This window comes from Ranitomeya variabilis, chromosome 1 (genome assembly GCF_051348905.1).
Source record: "Ranitomeya variabilis isolate aRanVar5 chromosome 1, aRanVar5.hap1, whole genome shotgun sequence".
Lineage (NCBI taxonomy): Eukaryota > Metazoa > Chordata > Amphibia > Anura > Dendrobatidae > Ranitomeya > Ranitomeya variabilis.
In genome coordinates this window covers 771,104,476-771,121,217 of record NC_135232.1, presented here as the reverse complement: position 1 = coordinate 771,121,217, position 16,742 = coordinate 771,104,476, and the positions used below count along the sequence as shown (strand labels likewise).

Sequence of the window (16,742 nt, the reverse complement as noted above, 5' to 3'; positions counted from 1 at the left end):
GATGAAAACAATCGTAAGGGAAAGCTTTGAGAAAAACAAAATAGCAAGTCAACGGTACCGGGGATTCCCAGCCAGTCTCCCATGCCGGTACTTGCCCAGCCTCAAGCTGCTTAGCGTTTGCGATCTGACGAGGGCAGGCACATTCAGCTTAGAGTGGCCATTGACGGACAACTAGCACCACAGCGGGTCTTTTCAAGAGATATAAAATTGTAAGGGAAAGCTTTGATAAACCCCCCCCCCCAAAAAAAAAAAAAAAAAAGAAACTTGCCCAGCCTCAAGCTGCTTAGCATTTGCGATCTAACCAGAGCTGGCACATTCAGCTTAGAGTGGCCAATGACAGATTGTTCACACCAGTGCGGCTCTTTTCAAGAGGAATACAATCGTCAGGGAAAGCTTGGATCAAAACGAAAAAACCAAGTCAACGGTACCAGGGATTCCCAGCCAGTCTCCCATGCTGGTACTTGCCTAGCCTCAAGCTGCTTAGCATTTGCGATCTGACGAGGGCAGGCACATTCAGCTTAGTGTGGCCATTGACCGATTGCTTTCGCGCCTGCTAGTCTTTTCAAGATGAAAACAATCGTAAGGGAAAGCTTTGAGAAAAACAAAATAGCAAGTCAACGGTACCGGGGATTCCCAGCCAGTCTCCCATGCCGGTACTTGCCCAGCCTCAAGCTGCTTAGCGTTTGCGATCTGACGAGGGCAGGCACATTCAGCTTAGAGTGGCCATTGACGGACAACTAGCACCACAGCGGGTCTTTTCAAGAGATATAAAATTGTAAGGGAAAGCTTTGATAAACCCCCCCCCCCAAAAAAAAAAAAAAAAAAAAGAAAAAAGAAACTTGCCCAGCCTCAAGCTGCTTAGCATTTGCGATCTGACCAGAGCTGGCACATTCAGCTTAGAGTGGCCAATGACAGATTGTTCAAACCAGTGCGGCTCTTTTCAAGAGGAATACAATCGTCAGGGAAAGCTTGGATCAAAACGAAAAAACCAAGTCAACGGTACCAGGGATTCCCAGCCAGTCTCCCATGCTGGTACTTGCCTAGCCTCAAGCTGCTTAGCATTTGCGATCTGACGAGGGCAGGCACATTCAGCTTAGTGTGGCCATTGACCGATTGCTTTCGCGTCTGCTAGTCTTTTCAAGATGAAAACAATCGTAAGGGAAAGCTTTAAGAAAAAAAAAATAGCAAGTCAACGGTACCGGGGATTCCCAGCCAGTCTCCCATGCTGGTACTTGCCCAGCCTCAAGCTGCTTAGCGTTTGCGATCTGACGAGGGCAGGCACATTCAGCTTAGAGTGGCCATTGACGGACAACTAGCACCACAGCTGGTCTTTTCAAGAGATATAAAATTGTAAGGGAAAGCTTTGATAACCCCCCCCCCCCCAAAAAAAAAAAAGAAACTTGCCCAGCCTCAAGCTGCTTAGCATTTGCGATCTGACCAGAGCTGGCACATTCAGCTTAGAGTGGCCAATGACAAATTGTTCACACCAGTGCGGCTCTTTTCAAGAGGAATACAATCGTTAGGGAAAGCTTGGATCAAAACGAAAAAACCAAGTCAACGGTACCAGGGATTCCCAGCCAGTCTCCCATGCTGGTACTTGCCTAGCCCCAAGCTGCTTAGCATTTGCGATCTGACGAGGGCAGGCACATTCAGCTTAGTGTGGCCATTGACCGATTGCTTTCGCGTCTGCTAGTCTTTTCAAGATGAAAACAATCGTAAGGGAAAGCTTTGAGAAAAACAAAATAGCAAGTCAACGGTACCGGGGATTCCCAGCCAGTCTCCCATGCCGGTACTTGCCCAGCCTCAAGCTGCTTAGCGTTTGCGATCTGACGAGGGCAGGCACATTCAGCTTAGAGTGGCCATTGACGGACAACTAGCACCACAGCGGGTCTTTTCAAGAGATATAAAATTGTAAGGGAAAGCTTTGATAAACCCCCCCCCCCAAAAAAAAAAAAAAAGAAACTTGCCCAGCCTCAAGCTGCTTAGCATTTGCGATCTAACCAGAGCTGGCACATTCAGCTTAGAGTGGCCAATGACAGATTGTTCACACCAGTGCGGCTCTTTTCAAGAGGAATACAATCGTCAGGGAAAGCTTGGATCAAAACGAAAAAACCAAGTCAACGGTACCAGGGATTCCCAGCCAGTCTCCCATGCTGGTACTTGCCTAGCCTCAAGCTGCTTAGCATTTGCGATCTGACGAGGGCAGGCACATTCAGCTTAGTGTGGCCATTGACCGATTGCTTTCGCGTCTGCTAGTCTTTTCAAGATGAAAACAATCGTAAGGGAAAGCTTTGAGAAAAACAAAATAGCAAGTCAACGGTACCGGGGATTCCCAGCCAGTCTCCCATGCCGGTACTTGCCCAGCCTCAAGCTGCTTAGCGTTTGCGATCTGACGAGGGCAGGCACATTCAGCTTAGAGTGGCCATTGACGGACAACTAGCACCACAGCGGGTCTTTTCAAGAGATATAAAATTGTAAGGGAAAGCTTTGATAAACCCCCCCCCCAAAAAAAAAAAAAAAAAAGAAAAAAGAAACTTGCCCAGCCTCAAGCTGCTTAGCATTTGCGATCTGACCAGAGCTGGCACATTCAGCTTAGAGTGGCCAATGACAGATTGTTCAAACCAGTGCGGCTCTTTTCAAGAGGAATACAATCGTCAGGGAAAGCTTGGATCAAAACGAAAAAACCAAGTCAACGGTACCAGGGATTCCCAGCCAGTCTCCCATGCTGGTACTTGCCTAGCCTCAAGCTGCTTAGCATTTGCGATCTGACGAGGGCAGGCACATTCAGCTTAGTGTGGCCATTGACCGATTGCTTTCGCGTCTGCTAGTCTTTTCAAGATGAAAACAATCGTAAGGGAAAGCTTTGAGAAAAAAAAAATAGCAAGTCAACGGTATCGGGGATTCCCAGCCAGTCTCCCATGCCGGTACTTGCCCAGCCTCAAGCTGCTTAGCGTTTGCGATCTGACGAGGGCAGGCACATTCAGCTTAGAGTGGCCATTGACGGACAACTAGCACCACAGCGGGTCTTTTCAAGAGATATAAAATTGTAAGGGAAAGCTTTGATAAACCCCCCCCCCCAAAAAAAAAAAAAGAAACTTGTCCAGCCTCAAGCTGCTTAGCATTTGCGATCTAACCAGAGCTGGCACATTCAGCTTAGAGTGGCCAATGACAAATTGTTCACACCAGTGCGGCTCTTTTCAAGAGGAATACAATCGTCAGGGAAAGCTTGGATCAAAACGAAAAAACCAAGTCAACGGTACCAGGGATTCCCAGCCAGTCTCCCATGCTGGTACTTGCCTAGCCTCAAGCTGCTTAGCATTTGCGATCTGACGAGGGCAGGCACATTCAGCTTAGTGTGGACATTGACGGACAACTAGCACCACAGCGGGTCTTTTCAAGAGATATAAAATTGTAAGGGAAAGCTTTGATAAACCCCCCCCCCAAAAAAAAAAAAAAAAAAGAAAAAAGAAACTTGCCCAGCCTCAAGCTGCTTAGCATTTGCGATCTGACCAGAGCTGGCACATTCAGCTTAGAGTGGCCAATGACAGATTGCTCAAACCAGTGCGGCTCTTTTCAAGAGGAATACAATCGTCAGGGAAAGCTTGGATCAAAACGAAAAAACCAAGTCAACGGTACCAGGGATTCCCAGCCAGTCTCCCATGCTGGTACTTGCCTAGCCTCAAGCTGCTTAGCATTTGCGATCTGACGAGGGCAGGCACATTCAGCTTAGTGTGGCCATTGACCGATTGCTTTCGCGTCTGCTAGTCTTTTCAAGATGAAAACAATCGTAAGGGAAAGCTTTGAGAAAAACAAAATAGCAAGTCAACGGTATCGGGGATTCCTAGCCAGTCTCCCATGCCGGTACTTGCCCAGCCTCAAGCTGCTTAGCGTTTGCGATCTGACGAGGGCAGGCACATTCAGCTTAGAGTGGCCATTGACGGACAACTAGCACCACAGCGGGTCTTTTCAAGAGATATAAAATTGTAAGGGAAAGCTTTGATAAACCCCCCCCCCCCAAAAAAAAAAAAGAAACTTGTCCAGCCTCAAGCTGCTTAGCATTTGCGATCTAACCAGAGCTGGCACATTCAGCTTAGAGTGGCCAATGACAAATTGTTCACACCAGTGCGGCTCTTTTCAAGAGGAATACAATCGTCAGGGAAAGCTTGGATCAAAACGAAAAAACCAAGTCAACGGTACCAGGGATTCCCAGCCAGTCTCCCATGCTGGTACTTGCCTAGCCTCAAGCTGCTTAGCATTTGCGATCTGACGAGGGCAGGCACATTCAGCTTAGTGTGGACATTGACGGACAACTAGCACCACAGCGGGTCTTTTCAAGAGATATAAAATTGTAAGGGAAAGCTTTGATAAACCCCCCCCCCAAAAAAAAAAAAAAAAAAGAAAAAAGAAACTTGCCCAGCCTCAAGCTGCTTAGCATTTGCGATCTGACCAGAGCTGGCACATTCAGCTTAGAGTGGCCAATGACAGATTGCTCAAACCAGTGCGGCTCTTTTCAAGAGGAATACAATCGTCAGGGAAAGCTTGGATCAAAACGAAAAAACCAAGTCAACGGTACCAGGGATTCCCAGCCAGTCTCCCATGCTGGTACTTGCCTAGCCTCAAGCTGCTTAGCATTTGCGATCTGACGAGGGCAGGCACATTCAGCTTAGTGTGGCCATTGACCGATTGCTTTCGCGTCTGCTAGTCTTTTCAAGATGAAAACAATCGTAAGGGAAAGCTTTGAGAAAAAAAAAATAGCAAGTCAACGGTATCGGGGATTCCCAGCCAGTCTCCCATGCCGGTACTTGCCCAGCCTCAAGCTGCTTAGCGTTTGCGATCTGACGAGGGCAGGCACATTCAGCTTAGAGTGGCCATTGACGGACAACTAGCACCACAGCGGGTCTTTTCAAGAGATATAAAATTGTAAGGGAAAGCTTTGATAAACCCCCCCCCCCAAAAAAAAAAAAAGAAACTTGTCCAGCCTCAAGCTGCTTAGCATTTGCGATCTAACCAGAGCTGGCACATTCAGCTTAGAGTGGCCAATGACAAATTGTTCACACCAGTGCGGCTCTTTTCAAGAGGAATACAATCGTCAGGGAAAGCTTGGATCAAAACGAAAAAACCAAGTCAACGGTACCAGGGATTCCCAGCCAGTCTCCCATGCTGGTACTTGCCTAGCCTCAAGCTGCTTAGCATTTGCGATCTGACGAGGGCAGGCACATTCAGCTTAGTGTGGACATTGACCGATTGCTTTTGCGTCTGCTAGTCTTTTCAAGATGAAAACAATCGTAAGGGAAAGCTTTGAGAAAAACAAAATAGCAAGTCAACGGTACCGGGGATTCCCAGCCAGTCTCCCATGCCGGTACTTGCCCAGCCTCAAGCTGCTTAGCGTTTGCGATCTGACGAGGGCAGGCACATTCAGCTTAGAGTGGCCATTGACGGACAACTAGCACCACAGCGGGTCTTTTCAAGAGATATAAAATTGTAAGGGAAAGCTTTGATAAACCCCCCCCCCCAAAAAAAAAAAAAAAAAGAAAAAAGAAACTTGCCCAGCCTCAAGCTGCTTAGCATTTGCGATCTGACCAGAGCTGGCACATTCAGCTTAGAGTGGCCAATGACAGATTGTTCAAACCAGTGCGGCTCTTTTCAAGAGGAATACAATCGTCAGGGAAAGCTTGGATCAAAACGAAAAAACCAAGTCAACGGTACCAGGGATTCCCAGCCAGTCTCCCATGCTGGTACTTGCCTAGCCCCAAGCTGCTTAGCATTTGCGATCTGACGAGGGCAGGCACATTCAGCTTAGTGTGGCCATTGACCGATTGCTTTCGTGTCTGCTAGTCTTTTCAAGATGAAAACAATCGTAAGGGAAAGCTTTGAGAAAAACAAAATAGCAAGTCAACGGTACCGGGGATTCCCAGCCAGTCTCCCATGCCGGTACTTGCCCAGCCTCAAGCTGCTTAGCGTTTGCGATCTGACGAGGGCAGGCACATTCAGCTTAGAGTGGCCATTGACGGACAACTAGCACCACAGCGGGTCTTTTCAAGAGATATAAAATTGTAAGGGAAAGCTTTGATAAACCCCCCCCCCCCCAAAAAAAAAAAAAAAGAAACTTGCCCAGCCTCAAGCTGCTTAGCATTTGCGATCTAACCAGAGCTGGCACATTCAGCTTAGAGTGGCCAATGACAGATTGTTCACACCAGTGCGGCTCTTTTCAAGAGGAATACAATCGTCAGGGAAAGCTTGGATCAAAACGAAAAAACCAAGTCAACGGTACCAGGGATTCCCAGCCAGTCTCCCATGCTGGTACTTGCCTAGCCTCAAGCTGCTTAGCATTTGCGATCTGACGAGGGCAGGCACATTCAGCTTAGTGTGGCCATTGACCGATTGCTTTCGCGTCTGCTAGTCTTTTCAAGATGAAAACAATCGTAAGGGAAAGCTTTGAGAAAAACAAAATAGCAAGTCAACGGTACCGGGGATTCCCAGCCAGTCTCCCATGCCGGTACTTGCCCAGCCTCAAGCTGCTTAGCGTTTGCGATCTGACGAGGGCAGGCACATTCAGCTTAGAGTGGCCATTGACGGACAACTAGCACCACAGCGGGTCTTTTCAAGAGATATAAAATTGTAAGGGAAAGCTTTGATAAACCCCCCCCCACAAAAAAAAAAAAAAAAAAGAAAAAAGAAACTTGCCCAGCCTCAAGCTGCTTAGCATTTGCGATCTGACCAGAGCTGGCACATTCAGCTTAGAGTGGCCAATGACAGATTGTTCAAACCAGTGCGGCTCTTTTCAAGAGGAATACAATCGTCAGGGAAAGCTTGGATCAAAACGAAAAAACCAAGTCAACGGTACCAGGGATTCCCAGCCAGTCTCCCATGCTGGTACTTGCCTAGCCTCAAGCTGCTTAGCATTTGCGATCTGACGAGGGCAGGCACATTCAGCTTAGTGTGGCCATTGACCGATTGCTTTCGCGTCTGCTAGTCTTTTCAAGATGAAAACAATCGTAAGGGAAAGCTTTGAGAAAAACAAAATAGCAAGTCAACGGTACCGGGGATTCCCAGCCAGTCTCCCATGCCGGTACTTGCCCAGCCTCAAGCTGCTTAGCGTTTGCGATCTGACGAGGGCAGGCACATTCAGCTTAGAGTGGCCATTGACGGACAACTAGCACCACAGCGGGTCTTTTCAAGAGATATAAAATTGTAAGGGAAAGCTTTGATAAACCCCCCCCCCAAAAAAAAAAAAAAAAAAGAAAAAAGAAACTTGCCCAGCCTCAAGCTGCTTAGCATTTGCGATCTGACCAGAGCTGGCACATTCAGCTTAGAGTGGCCAATGACAGATTGTTCAAACCAGTGCGGCTCTTTTCAAGAGGAATACAATCGTCAGGGAAAGCTTGGATCAAAACGAAAAAACCAAGTCAACGGTACCAGGGATTCCCAGCCAGTCTCCCATGCTGGTACTTGCCTAGCCTCAAGCTGCTTAGCATTTGCGATCTGACGAGGGCAGGCACATTCAGCTTAGTGTGGCCATTGACCGATTGCTTTCGCGTCTGCTAGTCTTTTCAAGATGAAAACAATCGTAAGGGAAAGCTTTGAGAAAAAAAAAATAGCAAGTCAACGGTACCGGGGATTCCCAGCCAGTCTCCCATGCCGGTACTTGCCCAGCCTCAAGCTGCTTAGCGTTTGCGATCTGACGAGGGCAGGCACATGCAGCTTAGAGTGGCCATTGACGGAAAACTAGCACCACAGCGGGTCTTTTCAAGAGATATAAAATTGTAAGGGAAAGCTTTGATAAACCCCCCCCCCCAAAAAAAAAAAAAGAAACTTGCCCAGCCTCAAGCTGCTTAGCATTTGCGATCTGACCAGAGCTGGCACATTCAGCTTAGAGTGGCCAATGACAAATTGTTCACACCAGTGCGGCTCTTTTCAAGAGGAATACAATCGTTAGGGAAAGCTTGGATCAAAACGAAAAAACCAAGTCAACGGTACCAGGGATTCCCAGCCAGTCTCCCATGCTGGTACTTGCCTAGCCCCAAGCTGCTTAGCATTTGCGATCTGACGAGGGCAGGCACATTCAGCTTAGTGTGGCCATTGACCGATTGCTTTCGCGTCTGCTAGTCTTTTCAAGATGAAAACAATCGTAAGGGAAAGCTTTGAGAAAAACAAAATAGCAAGTCAACGGTACCGGGGATTCCCAGCCAGTCTCCCATGCCGGTACTTGCCCAGCCTCAAGCTGCTTAGCGTTTGCGATCTGACGAGGGCAGGCACATTCAGCTTAGAGTGGCCATTGACGGACAACTAGCACCACAGCGGGTCTTTTCAAGAGATATAAAATTGTAAGGGAAAGCTTTGATAAACCCCCCCCCCAAAAAAAAAAAAAAAAAAGAAACTTGCCCAGCCTCAAGCTGCTTAGCATTTGCGATCTAACCAGAGCTGGCACATTCAGCTTAGAGTGGCCAATGACAGATTGTTCACACCAGTGCGGCTCTTTTCAAGAGGAATACAATCGTCAGGGAAAGCTTGGATCAAAACGAAAAAACCAAGTCAACGGTACCAGGGATTCCCAGCCAGTCTCCCATGCTGGTACTTGCCTAGCCTCAAGCTGCTTAGCATTTGCGATCTGACGAGGGCAGGCACATTCAGCTTAGTGTGGCCATTGACCGATTGCTTTCGCGCCTGCTAGTCTTTTCAAGATGAAAACAATCGTAAGGGAAAGCTTTGAGAAAAACAAAATAGCAAGTCAACGGTACCGGGGATTCCCAGCCAGTCTCCCATGCCGGTACTTGCCCAGCCTCAAGCTGCTTAGCGTTTGCGATCTGACGAGGGCAGGCACATTCAGCTTAGAGTGGCCATTGACGGACAACTAGCACCACAGCGGGTCTTTTCAAGAGATATAAAATTGTAAGGGAAAGCTTTGATAAACCCCCCCCCCCCCAAAAAAAAAAAAAAAAAAGAAAAAAGAAACTTGCCCAGCCTCAAGCTGCTTAGCATTTGCGATCTGACCAGAGCTGGCACATTCAGCTTAGAGTGGCCAATGACAGATTGTTCAAACCAGTGCGGCTCTTTTCAAGAGGAATACAATCGTCAGGGAAAGCTTGGATCAAAACGAAAAAACCAAGTCAACGGTACCAGGGATTCCCAGCCAGTCTCCCATGCTGGTACTTGCCTAGCCTCAAGCTGCTTAGCATTTGCGATCTGACGAGGGCAGGCACATTCAGCTTAGTGTGGCCATTGACCGATTGCTTTCGCGTCTGCTAGTCTTTTCAAGATGAAAACAATCGTAAGGGAAAGCTTTGAGAAAAAAAAAATAGCAAGTCAACGGTACCGGGGATTCCCAGCCAGTCTCCCATGCCGGTACTTGCCCAGCCTCAAGCTGCTTAGCGTTTGCGATCTGACGAGGGCAGGCACATGCAGCTTAGAGTGGCCATTGACGGAAAACTAGCACCACAGCGGGTCTTTTCAAGAGATATAAAATTGTAAGGGAAAGCTTTGATAAACCCCCCCCCCAAAAAAAAAAAAAAAAGAAACTTGCCCAGCCTCAAGCTGCTTAGCATTTGCGATCTGACCAGAGCTGGCACATTCAGCTTAGAGTGGCCAATGACAAATTGTTCACACCAGTGCGGCTCTTTTCAAGAGGAATACAATCGTTAGGGAAAGCTTGGATCAAAACGAAAAAACCAAGTCAACGGTACCAGGGATTCCCAGCCAGTCTCCCATGCTGGTACTTGCCTAGCCCCAAGCTGCTTAGCATTTGCGATCTGACGAGGGCAGGCACATTCAGCTTAGTGTGGCCATTGACCGATTGCTTTCGCGTCTGCTAGTCTTTTCAAGATGAAAACAATCGTAAGGGAAAGCTTTGAGAAAAACAAAATAGCAAGTCAACGGTACCGGGGATTCCCAGCCAGTCTCCCATGCCGGTACTTGCCCAGCCTCAAGCTGCTTAGCGTTTGCGATCTGACGAGGGCAGGCACATTCAGCTTAGAGTGGCCATTGACGGACAACTAGCACCACAGCGGGTCTTTTCAAGAGATATAAAATTGTAAGGGAAAGCTTTGATAAACCCCCCCCCCCCCCAAAAAAAAAAAAAAGAAACTTGCCCAGCCTCAAGCTGCTTAGCATTTGCGATCTAACCAGAGCTGGCACATTCAGCTTAGAGTGGCCAATGACAGATTGTTCACACCAGTGCGGCTCTTTTCAAGAGGAATACAATCGTCAGGGAAAGCTTGGATCAAAACGAAAAAACCAAGTCAACGGTACCAGGGATTCCCAGCCAGTCTCCCATGCTGGTACTTGCCTAGCCTCAAGCTGCTTAGCATTTGCGATCTGACGAGGGCAGGCACATTCAGCTTAGTGTGGCCATTGACCGATTGCTTTCGCGTCTGCTAGTCTTTTCAAGATGAAAACAATCGTAAGGGAAAGCTTTGAGAAAAACAAAATAGCAAGTCAACGGTACCGGGGATTCCCAGCCAGTCTCCCATGCCGGTACTTGCCCAGCCTCAAGCTGCTTAGCGTTTGCGATCTGACGAGGGCAGGCACATTCAGCTTAGAGTGGCCATTGACGGACAACTAGCACCACAGCGGGTCTTTTCAAGAGATATAAAATTGTAAGGGAAAGCTTTGATAAACCCCCCCCCCCCAAAAAAAAAAAAAAAAAGAAAAAAGAAACTTGCCCAGCCTCAAGCTGCTTAGCATTTGCGATCTGACCAGAGCTGGCACATTCAGCTTAGAGTGGCCAATGACAGATTGTTCAAACCAGTGCGGCTCTTTTCAAGAGGAATACAATCGTCAGGGAAAGCTTGGATCAAAACGAAAAAACCAAGTCAACGGTACCAGGGATTCCCAGCCAGTCTCCCATGCTGGTACTTGCCTAGCCTCAAGCTGCTTAGCATTTGCGATCTGACGAGGGCAGGCACATTCAGCTTAGTGTGGCCATTGACCGATTGCTTTCGCGTCTGCTAGTCTTTTCAAGATGAAAACAATCGTAAGGGAAAGCTTTGAGAAAAACAAAATAGCAAGTCAACGGTACCGGGGATTCCCAGCCAGTCTCCCATGCCGGTACTTGCCCAGCCTCAAGCTGCTTAGCGTTTGCGATCTGACGAGGGCAGGCACATTCAGCTTAGAGTGGCCATTGACGGACAACTAGCACCACAGCGGGTCTTTTCAAGAGATATAAAATTGTAAGGGAAAGCTTTGATAAACCCCCCCCCCAAAAAAAAAAAAAAAAAAGAAAAAAGAAACTTGCCCAGCCTCAAGCTGCTTAGCATTTGCGATCTGACCAGAGCTGGCACATTCAGCTTAGAGTGGCCAATGACAGATTGTTCAAACCAGTGCGGCTCTTTTCAAGAGGAATACAATCGTCAGGGAAAGCTTGGATCAAAACGAAAAAACCAAGTCAACGGTACCAGGGATTCCCAGCCAGTCTCCCATGCTGGTACTTGCCTAGCCTCAAGCTGCTTAGCATTTGCGATCTGACGAGGGCAGGCACATTCAGCTTAGTGTGGCCATTGACCGATTGCTTTCGCGTCTGCTAGTCTTTTCAAGATGAAAACAATCGTAAGGGAAAGCTTTGAGAAAAACAAAATAGCAAGTCAACGGTACCGGGGATTCCCAGCCAGTCTCCCATGCCGGTACTTGCCCAGCCTCAAGCTGCTTAGCGTTTGCGATCTGACGAGGGCAGGCACATGCAGCTTAGAGTGGCCATTGACAGAAAACTAGCACCACAGCGGGTCTTTTCAAGAGATATAAAATTGTAAGGGAAAGCTTTGATAAACCCCCCCCCCCAAAAAAAAAAAAAAGAAACTTGCCCAGCCTCAAGCTGCTTAGCATTTGCGATCTGACCAGAGCTGGCACATTCAGCTTAGAGTGGCCAATGACAAATTGTTCACACCAGTGCGGCTCTTTTCAAGAGGAATACAATCGTTAGGGAAAGCTTGGATCAAAACGAAAAAACCAAGTCAACGGTACCAGGGATTCCCAGCCAGTCTCCCATGCTGGTACTTGCCTAGCCCCAAGCTGCTTAGCATTTGCGATCTGACGAGGGCAGGCACATTCAGCTTAGTGTGGCCATTGACCGATTGCTTTCGCGTCTGCTAGTCTTTTCAAGATGAAAACAATCGTAAGGGAAAGCTTTGAGAAAAACAAAATAGCAAGTCAACGGTACCGGGGATTCCCAGCCAGTCTCCCATGCCGGTACTTGCCCAGCCTCAAGCTGCTTAGCGTTTGCGATCTGACGAGGGCAGGCACATTCAGCTTAGAGTGGCCATTGACGGACAACTAGCACCACAGCGGGTCTTTTCAAGAGATATAAAATTGTAAGGGAAAGCTTTGATAAACCCCCCCCCCCAAAAAAAAAAAAAAAAAAAGAAAAAAGAAACTTGCCCAGCCTCAAGCTGCTTAGCATTTGCGATCTGACCAGAGCTGGCACATTCAGCTTAGAGTGGCCAATGACAGATTGTTCAAACCAGTGCGGCTCTTTTCAAGAGGAATACAATCGTCAGGGAAAGCTTGGATCAAAACGAAAAAACCAAGTCAACGGTACCAGGGATTCCCAGCCAGTCTCCCATGCTGGTACTTGCCTAGCCTCAAGCTGCTTAGCATTTGCGATCTGACGAGGGCAGGCACATTCAGCTTAGTGTGGCCATTGACCGATTGCTTTCGCGTCTGCTAGTCTTTTCAAGATGAAAACAATCGTAAGGGAAAGCTTTGAGAAAAAAAAAATAGCAAGTCAACGGTACCGGGGATTCCCAGCCAGTCTCCCATGCCGGTACTTGCCCAGCCTCAAGCTGCTTAGCGTTTGCGATCTGACGAGGGCAGGCACATGCAGCTTAGAGTGGCCATTGACGGAAAACTAGCACCACAGCGGGTCTTTTCAAGAGATATAAAATTGTAAGGGAAAGCTTTGATAAACCCCCCCCCCAAAAAAAAAAAAAAGAAACTTGCCCAGCCTCAAGCTGCTTAGCATTTGCGATCTGACCAGAGCTGGCACATTCAGCTTAGAGTGGCCAATGACAAATTGTTCACACCAGTGCGGCTCTTTTCAAGAGGAATACAATCGTTAGGGAAAGCTTGGATCAAAACGAAAAAACCAAGTCAACGGTACCAGGGATTCCCAGCCAGTCTCCCATGCTGGTACTTGCCTAGCCCCAAGCTGCTTAGCATTTGCGATCTGACGAGGGCAGGCACATTCAGCTTAGTGTGGCCATTGACCGATTGCTTTCGCGTCTGCTAGTCTTTTCAAGATGAAAACAATCGTAAGGGAAAGCTTTGAGAAAAACAAAATAGCAAGTCAACGGTACCGGGGATTCCCAGCCAGTCTCCCATGCCGGTACTTGCCCAGCCTCAAGCTGCTTAGCGTTTGCGATCTGACGAGGGCAGGCACATTCAGCTTAGAGTGGCCATTGACGGACAACTAGCACCACAGCGGGTCTTTTCAAGAGATATAAAATTGTAAGGGAAAGCTTTGATAAACCCCCCCCCCCCCAAAAAAAAAAAAAAAAAAGAAACTTGCCCAGCCTCAAGCTGCTTAGCATTTGCGTTCTAACCAGAGCTGGCACATTCAGCTTAGAGTGGCCAATGACAGATTGTTCACACCAGTGCGGCTCTTTTCAAGAGGAATACAATCGTCAGGGAAAGCTTGGATCAAAACGAAAAAACCAAGTCAACGGTACCAGGGATTCCCAGCCAGTCTCCCATGCTGGTACTTGCCTAGCCTCAAGCTGCTTAGCATTTGCGATCTGACGAGGGCAGGCACATTCAGCTTAGTGTGGCCATTGACCGATTGCTTTCGCGCCTGCTAGTCTTTTCAAGATGAAAACAATCGTAAGGGAAAGCTTTGAGAAAAACAAAATAGCAAGTCAACGGTACCGGGGATTCCCAGCCAGTCTCCCATGCCGGTACTTGCCCAGCCTCAAGCTGCTTAGCGTTTGCGATCTGACGAGGGCAGGCACATTCAGCTTAGAGTGGCCATTGACGGACAACTAGCACCACAGCGGGTCTTTTCAAGAGATATAAAATTGTAAGGGAAAGCTTTGATAAACCCCCCCCCCAAAAAAAAAAAAAAAAAAAAGAAAAAAGAAACTTGCCCAGCCTCAAGCTGCTTAGCATTTGCGATCTGACCAGAGCTGGCACATTCAGCTTAGAGTGGCCAATGACAGATTGTTCAAACCAGTGCGGCTCTTTTCAAGAGGAATACAATCGTCAGGGAAAGCTTGGATCAAAACGAAAAAACCAAGTCAACGGTACCAGGGATTCCCAGCCAGTCTCCCATGCTGGTACTTGCCTAGCCTCAAGCTGCTTAGCATTTGCGATCTGACGAGGGCAGGCACATTCAGCTTAGTGTGGCCATTGACCGATTGCTTTCGCGTCTGCTAGTCTTTTCAAGATGAAAACAATCGTAAGGGAAAGCTTTAAGAAAAAAAAAATAGCAAGTCAACGGTACCGGGGATTCCCAGCCAGTCTCCCATGCCGGTACTTGCCCAGCCTCAAGCTGCTTAGCGTTTGCGATCTGACGAGGGCAGGCACATTCAGCTTAGAGTGGCCATTGACGGACAACTAGCACCACAGCTGGTCTTTTCAAGAGATATAAAATTGTAAGGGAAAGCTTTGATAACCCCCCCCCCCCCAAAAAAAAAAAAAGAAACTTGCCCAGCCTCAAGCTGCTTAGCATTTGCGATCTGACCAGAGCTGGCACATTCAGCTTAGAGTGGCCAATGACAAATTGTTCACACCAGTGCGGCTCTTTTCAAGAGGAATACAATCGTTAGGGAAAGCTTGGATCAAAACGAAAAAACCAAGTCAACGGTACCAGGGATTCCCAGCCAGTCTCCCATGCTGGTACTTGCCTAGCCCCAAGCTGCTTAGCATTTGCGATCTGACGAGGGCAGGCACATTCAGCTTAGTGTGGCCATTGACCGATTGCTTTCGCGTCTGCTAGTCTTTTCAAGATGAAAACAATCGTAAGGGAAAGCTTTGAGAAAAACAAAATAGCAAGTCAACGGTACCGGGGATTCCCAGCCAGTCTCCCATGCCGGTACTTGCCCAGCCTCAAGCTGCTTAGCGTTTGCGATCTGACGAGGGCAGGCACATTCAGCTTAGAGTGGCCATTGACGGACAACTAGCACCACAGCGGGTCTTTTCAAGAGATATAAAATTGTAAGGGAAAGCTTTGATAAACCCCCCCCCCCAAAAAAAAAAAAAAAGAAACTTGCCCAGCCTCAAGCTGCTTAGCATTTGCGATCTAACCAGAGCTGGCACATTCAGCTTAGAGTGGCCAATGACAGATTGTTCACACCAGTGCGGCTCTTTTCAAGAGGAATACAATCGTCAGGGAAAGCTTGGATCAAAACGAAAAAACCAAGTCAACGGTACCAGGGATTCCCAGCCAGTCTCCCATGCTGGTACTTGCCTAGCCTCAAGCTGCTTAGCATTTGCGATCTGACGAGGGCAGGCACATTCAGCTTAGTGTGGCCATTGACCGATTGCTTTCGCGTCTGCTAGTCTTTTCAAGATGAAAACAATCGTAAGGGAAAGCTTTGAGAAAAACAAAATAGCAAGTCAACGGTACCGGGGATTCCCAGCCAGTCTCCCATGCCGGTACTTGCCCAGCCTCAAGCTGCTTAGCGTTTGCGATCTGACGAGGGCAGGCACATTCAGCTTAGAGTGGCCATTGACGGACAACTAGCACCACAGCGGGTCTTTTCAAGAGATATAAAATTGTAAGGGAAAGCTTTGATAAACCCCCCCCCCAAAAAAAAAAAAAAAAAAGAAAAAAGAAACTTGCCCAGCCTCAAGCTGCTTAGCATTTGCGATCTGACCAGAGCTGGCACATTCAGCTTAGAGTGGCCAATGACAGATTGTTCAAACCAGTGCGGCTCTTTTCAAGAGGAATACAATCGTCAGGGAAAGCTTGGATCAAAACGAAAAAACCAAGTCAACGGTACCAGGGATTCCCAGCCAGTCTCCCATGCTGGTACTTGCCTAGCCTCAAGCTGCTTAGCATTTGCGATCTGACGAGGGCAGGCACATTCAGCTTAGTGTGGCCATTGACCGATTGCTTTCGCGTCTGCTAGTCTTTTCAAGATGAAAACAATCGTAAGGGAAAGCTTTGAGAAAAAAAAAATAGCAAGTCAACGGTATCGGGGATTCCCAGCCAGTCTCCCATGCCGGTACTTGCCCAGCCTCAAGCTGCTTAGCGTTTGCGATCTGACGAGGGCAGGCACATTCAGCTTAGAGTGGCCATTGACGGACAACTAGCACCACAGCGGGTCTTTTCAAGAGATATAAAATTGTAAGGGAAAGCTTTGATAAACCCCCCCCCCCCAAAAAAAAAAAAGAAACTTGTCCAGCCTCAAGCTGCTTAGCATTTGCGATCTAACCAGAGCTGGCACATTCAGCTTAGAGTGGCCAATGACAAATTGTTCACACCAGTGCGGCTCTTTTCAAGAGGAATACAATCGTCAGGGAAAGCTTGGATCAAAACGAAAAAACCAAGTCAACGGTACCAGGGATTCCCAGCCAGTCTCCCATGCTGGTACTTGCCTAGCCTCAAGCTGCTTAGCATTTGCGATCTGACGAGGGCAGGCACATTCAGCTTAGTGTGGACATTGACGGACAACTAGCACCACAGCGGGTCTTTTCAAGAGATATAAAATTGTAAGGGAAAGCTTTGATAAACCCCCCCCCCAAAAAAAAAAAAAAAAAAGAAAAAAGAAACTTGCCCAGCCTCAAGCTGCTTAGCATTTGCGATCTGACCAGAG

General features: G+C 47.8%; 54 pseudogenes; all 54 read right to left on the bottom strand.

Moving 5' to 3' along the window:
- Positions 1-46: 46 nt before the first annotated feature.
- Positions 47-165, bottom strand: LOC143799993 (5S ribosomal RNA; annotated as a pseudogene).
- Positions 166-416: 251 nt separating this feature from the next.
- LOC143797658 (5S ribosomal RNA) lies at positions 417-535 on the bottom strand (annotated as a pseudogene).
- Positions 536-612: 77 nt separating this feature from the next.
- On the bottom strand, positions 613-731 carry LOC143799992 (5S ribosomal RNA; annotated as a pseudogene).
- A 260-nt stretch (positions 732-991) lies between these two features.
- Positions 992-1,110, bottom strand: LOC143797657 (5S ribosomal RNA; annotated as a pseudogene).
- A 77-nt stretch (positions 1,111-1,187) lies between these two features.
- LOC143798818 (5S ribosomal RNA) lies at positions 1,188-1,306 on the bottom strand (annotated as a pseudogene).
- Positions 1,307-1,552: 246 nt separating this feature from the next.
- LOC143798297 (5S ribosomal RNA) lies at positions 1,553-1,671 on the bottom strand (annotated as a pseudogene).
- Positions 1,672-1,748: 77 nt separating this feature from the next.
- Positions 1,749-1,867, bottom strand: LOC143799991 (5S ribosomal RNA; annotated as a pseudogene).
- Positions 1,868-2,115: 248 nt separating this feature from the next.
- LOC143797656 (5S ribosomal RNA) lies at positions 2,116-2,234 on the bottom strand (annotated as a pseudogene).
- A 77-nt stretch (positions 2,235-2,311) lies between these two features.
- LOC143799990 (5S ribosomal RNA) lies at positions 2,312-2,430 on the bottom strand (annotated as a pseudogene).
- A 257-nt stretch (positions 2,431-2,687) lies between these two features.
- LOC143797655 (5S ribosomal RNA) lies at positions 2,688-2,806 on the bottom strand (annotated as a pseudogene).
- Positions 2,807-3,248: 442 nt separating this feature from the next.
- LOC143800473 (5S ribosomal RNA) lies at positions 3,249-3,367 on the bottom strand (annotated as a pseudogene).
- Positions 3,368-3,624: 257 nt separating this feature from the next.
- LOC143797654 (5S ribosomal RNA) lies at positions 3,625-3,743 on the bottom strand (annotated as a pseudogene).
- Positions 3,744-4,185: 442 nt separating this feature from the next.
- LOC143800471 (5S ribosomal RNA) lies at positions 4,186-4,304 on the bottom strand (annotated as a pseudogene).
- A 257-nt stretch (positions 4,305-4,561) lies between these two features.
- LOC143797653 (5S ribosomal RNA) lies at positions 4,562-4,680 on the bottom strand (annotated as a pseudogene).
- A 442-nt stretch (positions 4,681-5,122) lies between these two features.
- On the bottom strand, positions 5,123-5,241 carry LOC143800470 (5S ribosomal RNA; annotated as a pseudogene).
- Positions 5,242-5,318: 77 nt separating this feature from the next.
- On the bottom strand, positions 5,319-5,437 carry LOC143799989 (5S ribosomal RNA; annotated as a pseudogene).
- A 257-nt stretch (positions 5,438-5,694) lies between these two features.
- On the bottom strand, positions 5,695-5,813 carry LOC143798296 (5S ribosomal RNA; annotated as a pseudogene).
- A 77-nt stretch (positions 5,814-5,890) lies between these two features.
- Positions 5,891-6,009, bottom strand: LOC143799988 (5S ribosomal RNA; annotated as a pseudogene).
- A 250-nt stretch (positions 6,010-6,259) lies between these two features.
- Positions 6,260-6,378, bottom strand: LOC143797652 (5S ribosomal RNA; annotated as a pseudogene).
- Positions 6,379-6,455: 77 nt separating this feature from the next.
- LOC143799986 (5S ribosomal RNA) lies at positions 6,456-6,574 on the bottom strand (annotated as a pseudogene).
- Positions 6,575-6,832: 258 nt separating this feature from the next.
- Positions 6,833-6,951, bottom strand: LOC143797651 (5S ribosomal RNA; annotated as a pseudogene).
- Positions 6,952-7,028: 77 nt separating this feature from the next.
- LOC143799985 (5S ribosomal RNA) lies at positions 7,029-7,147 on the bottom strand (annotated as a pseudogene).
- Positions 7,148-7,404: 257 nt separating this feature from the next.
- Positions 7,405-7,523, bottom strand: LOC143797649 (5S ribosomal RNA; annotated as a pseudogene).
- Positions 7,524-7,600: 77 nt separating this feature from the next.
- On the bottom strand, positions 7,601-7,719 carry LOC143800629 (5S ribosomal RNA; annotated as a pseudogene).
- Positions 7,720-7,965: 246 nt separating this feature from the next.
- LOC143798295 (5S ribosomal RNA) lies at positions 7,966-8,084 on the bottom strand (annotated as a pseudogene).
- Positions 8,085-8,161: 77 nt separating this feature from the next.
- LOC143799984 (5S ribosomal RNA) lies at positions 8,162-8,280 on the bottom strand (annotated as a pseudogene).
- A 250-nt stretch (positions 8,281-8,530) lies between these two features.
- On the bottom strand, positions 8,531-8,649 carry LOC143797648 (5S ribosomal RNA; annotated as a pseudogene).
- A 77-nt stretch (positions 8,650-8,726) lies between these two features.
- Positions 8,727-8,845, bottom strand: LOC143799983 (5S ribosomal RNA; annotated as a pseudogene).
- A 260-nt stretch (positions 8,846-9,105) lies between these two features.
- Positions 9,106-9,224, bottom strand: LOC143797647 (5S ribosomal RNA; annotated as a pseudogene).
- A 77-nt stretch (positions 9,225-9,301) lies between these two features.
- On the bottom strand, positions 9,302-9,420 carry LOC143800628 (5S ribosomal RNA; annotated as a pseudogene).
- Positions 9,421-9,668: 248 nt separating this feature from the next.
- On the bottom strand, positions 9,669-9,787 carry LOC143798294 (5S ribosomal RNA; annotated as a pseudogene).
- A 77-nt stretch (positions 9,788-9,864) lies between these two features.
- LOC143799982 (5S ribosomal RNA) lies at positions 9,865-9,983 on the bottom strand (annotated as a pseudogene).
- A 250-nt stretch (positions 9,984-10,233) lies between these two features.
- LOC143797645 (5S ribosomal RNA) lies at positions 10,234-10,352 on the bottom strand (annotated as a pseudogene).
- Positions 10,353-10,429: 77 nt separating this feature from the next.
- Positions 10,430-10,548, bottom strand: LOC143799981 (5S ribosomal RNA; annotated as a pseudogene).
- A 258-nt stretch (positions 10,549-10,806) lies between these two features.
- Positions 10,807-10,925, bottom strand: LOC143797644 (5S ribosomal RNA; annotated as a pseudogene).
- A 77-nt stretch (positions 10,926-11,002) lies between these two features.
- On the bottom strand, positions 11,003-11,121 carry LOC143799980 (5S ribosomal RNA; annotated as a pseudogene).
- A 257-nt stretch (positions 11,122-11,378) lies between these two features.
- LOC143797643 (5S ribosomal RNA) lies at positions 11,379-11,497 on the bottom strand (annotated as a pseudogene).
- Positions 11,498-11,574: 77 nt separating this feature from the next.
- LOC143800627 (5S ribosomal RNA) lies at positions 11,575-11,693 on the bottom strand (annotated as a pseudogene).
- Positions 11,694-11,940: 247 nt separating this feature from the next.
- LOC143798293 (5S ribosomal RNA) lies at positions 11,941-12,059 on the bottom strand (annotated as a pseudogene).
- A 77-nt stretch (positions 12,060-12,136) lies between these two features.
- LOC143799979 (5S ribosomal RNA) lies at positions 12,137-12,255 on the bottom strand (annotated as a pseudogene).
- A 259-nt stretch (positions 12,256-12,514) lies between these two features.
- Positions 12,515-12,633, bottom strand: LOC143797642 (5S ribosomal RNA; annotated as a pseudogene).
- A 77-nt stretch (positions 12,634-12,710) lies between these two features.
- Positions 12,711-12,829, bottom strand: LOC143800626 (5S ribosomal RNA; annotated as a pseudogene).
- Positions 12,830-13,075: 246 nt separating this feature from the next.
- Positions 13,076-13,194, bottom strand: LOC143798291 (5S ribosomal RNA; annotated as a pseudogene).
- Positions 13,195-13,271: 77 nt separating this feature from the next.
- LOC143799978 (5S ribosomal RNA) lies at positions 13,272-13,390 on the bottom strand (annotated as a pseudogene).
- A 253-nt stretch (positions 13,391-13,643) lies between these two features.
- Positions 13,644-13,762, bottom strand: LOC143797641 (5S ribosomal RNA; annotated as a pseudogene).
- A 77-nt stretch (positions 13,763-13,839) lies between these two features.
- On the bottom strand, positions 13,840-13,958 carry LOC143799977 (5S ribosomal RNA; annotated as a pseudogene).
- Positions 13,959-14,217: 259 nt separating this feature from the next.
- On the bottom strand, positions 14,218-14,336 carry LOC143797640 (5S ribosomal RNA; annotated as a pseudogene).
- Positions 14,337-14,413: 77 nt separating this feature from the next.
- Positions 14,414-14,532, bottom strand: LOC143799975 (5S ribosomal RNA; annotated as a pseudogene).
- A 247-nt stretch (positions 14,533-14,779) lies between these two features.
- LOC143798290 (5S ribosomal RNA) lies at positions 14,780-14,898 on the bottom strand (annotated as a pseudogene).
- Positions 14,899-14,975: 77 nt separating this feature from the next.
- LOC143799974 (5S ribosomal RNA) lies at positions 14,976-15,094 on the bottom strand (annotated as a pseudogene).
- A 248-nt stretch (positions 15,095-15,342) lies between these two features.
- On the bottom strand, positions 15,343-15,461 carry LOC143797639 (5S ribosomal RNA; annotated as a pseudogene).
- Positions 15,462-15,538: 77 nt separating this feature from the next.
- On the bottom strand, positions 15,539-15,657 carry LOC143799973 (5S ribosomal RNA; annotated as a pseudogene).
- Positions 15,658-15,914: 257 nt separating this feature from the next.
- LOC143797637 (5S ribosomal RNA) lies at positions 15,915-16,033 on the bottom strand (annotated as a pseudogene).
- Positions 16,034-16,475: 442 nt separating this feature from the next.
- Positions 16,476-16,594, bottom strand: LOC143800469 (5S ribosomal RNA; annotated as a pseudogene).
- Positions 16,595-16,742: the final 148 nt, after the last annotated feature.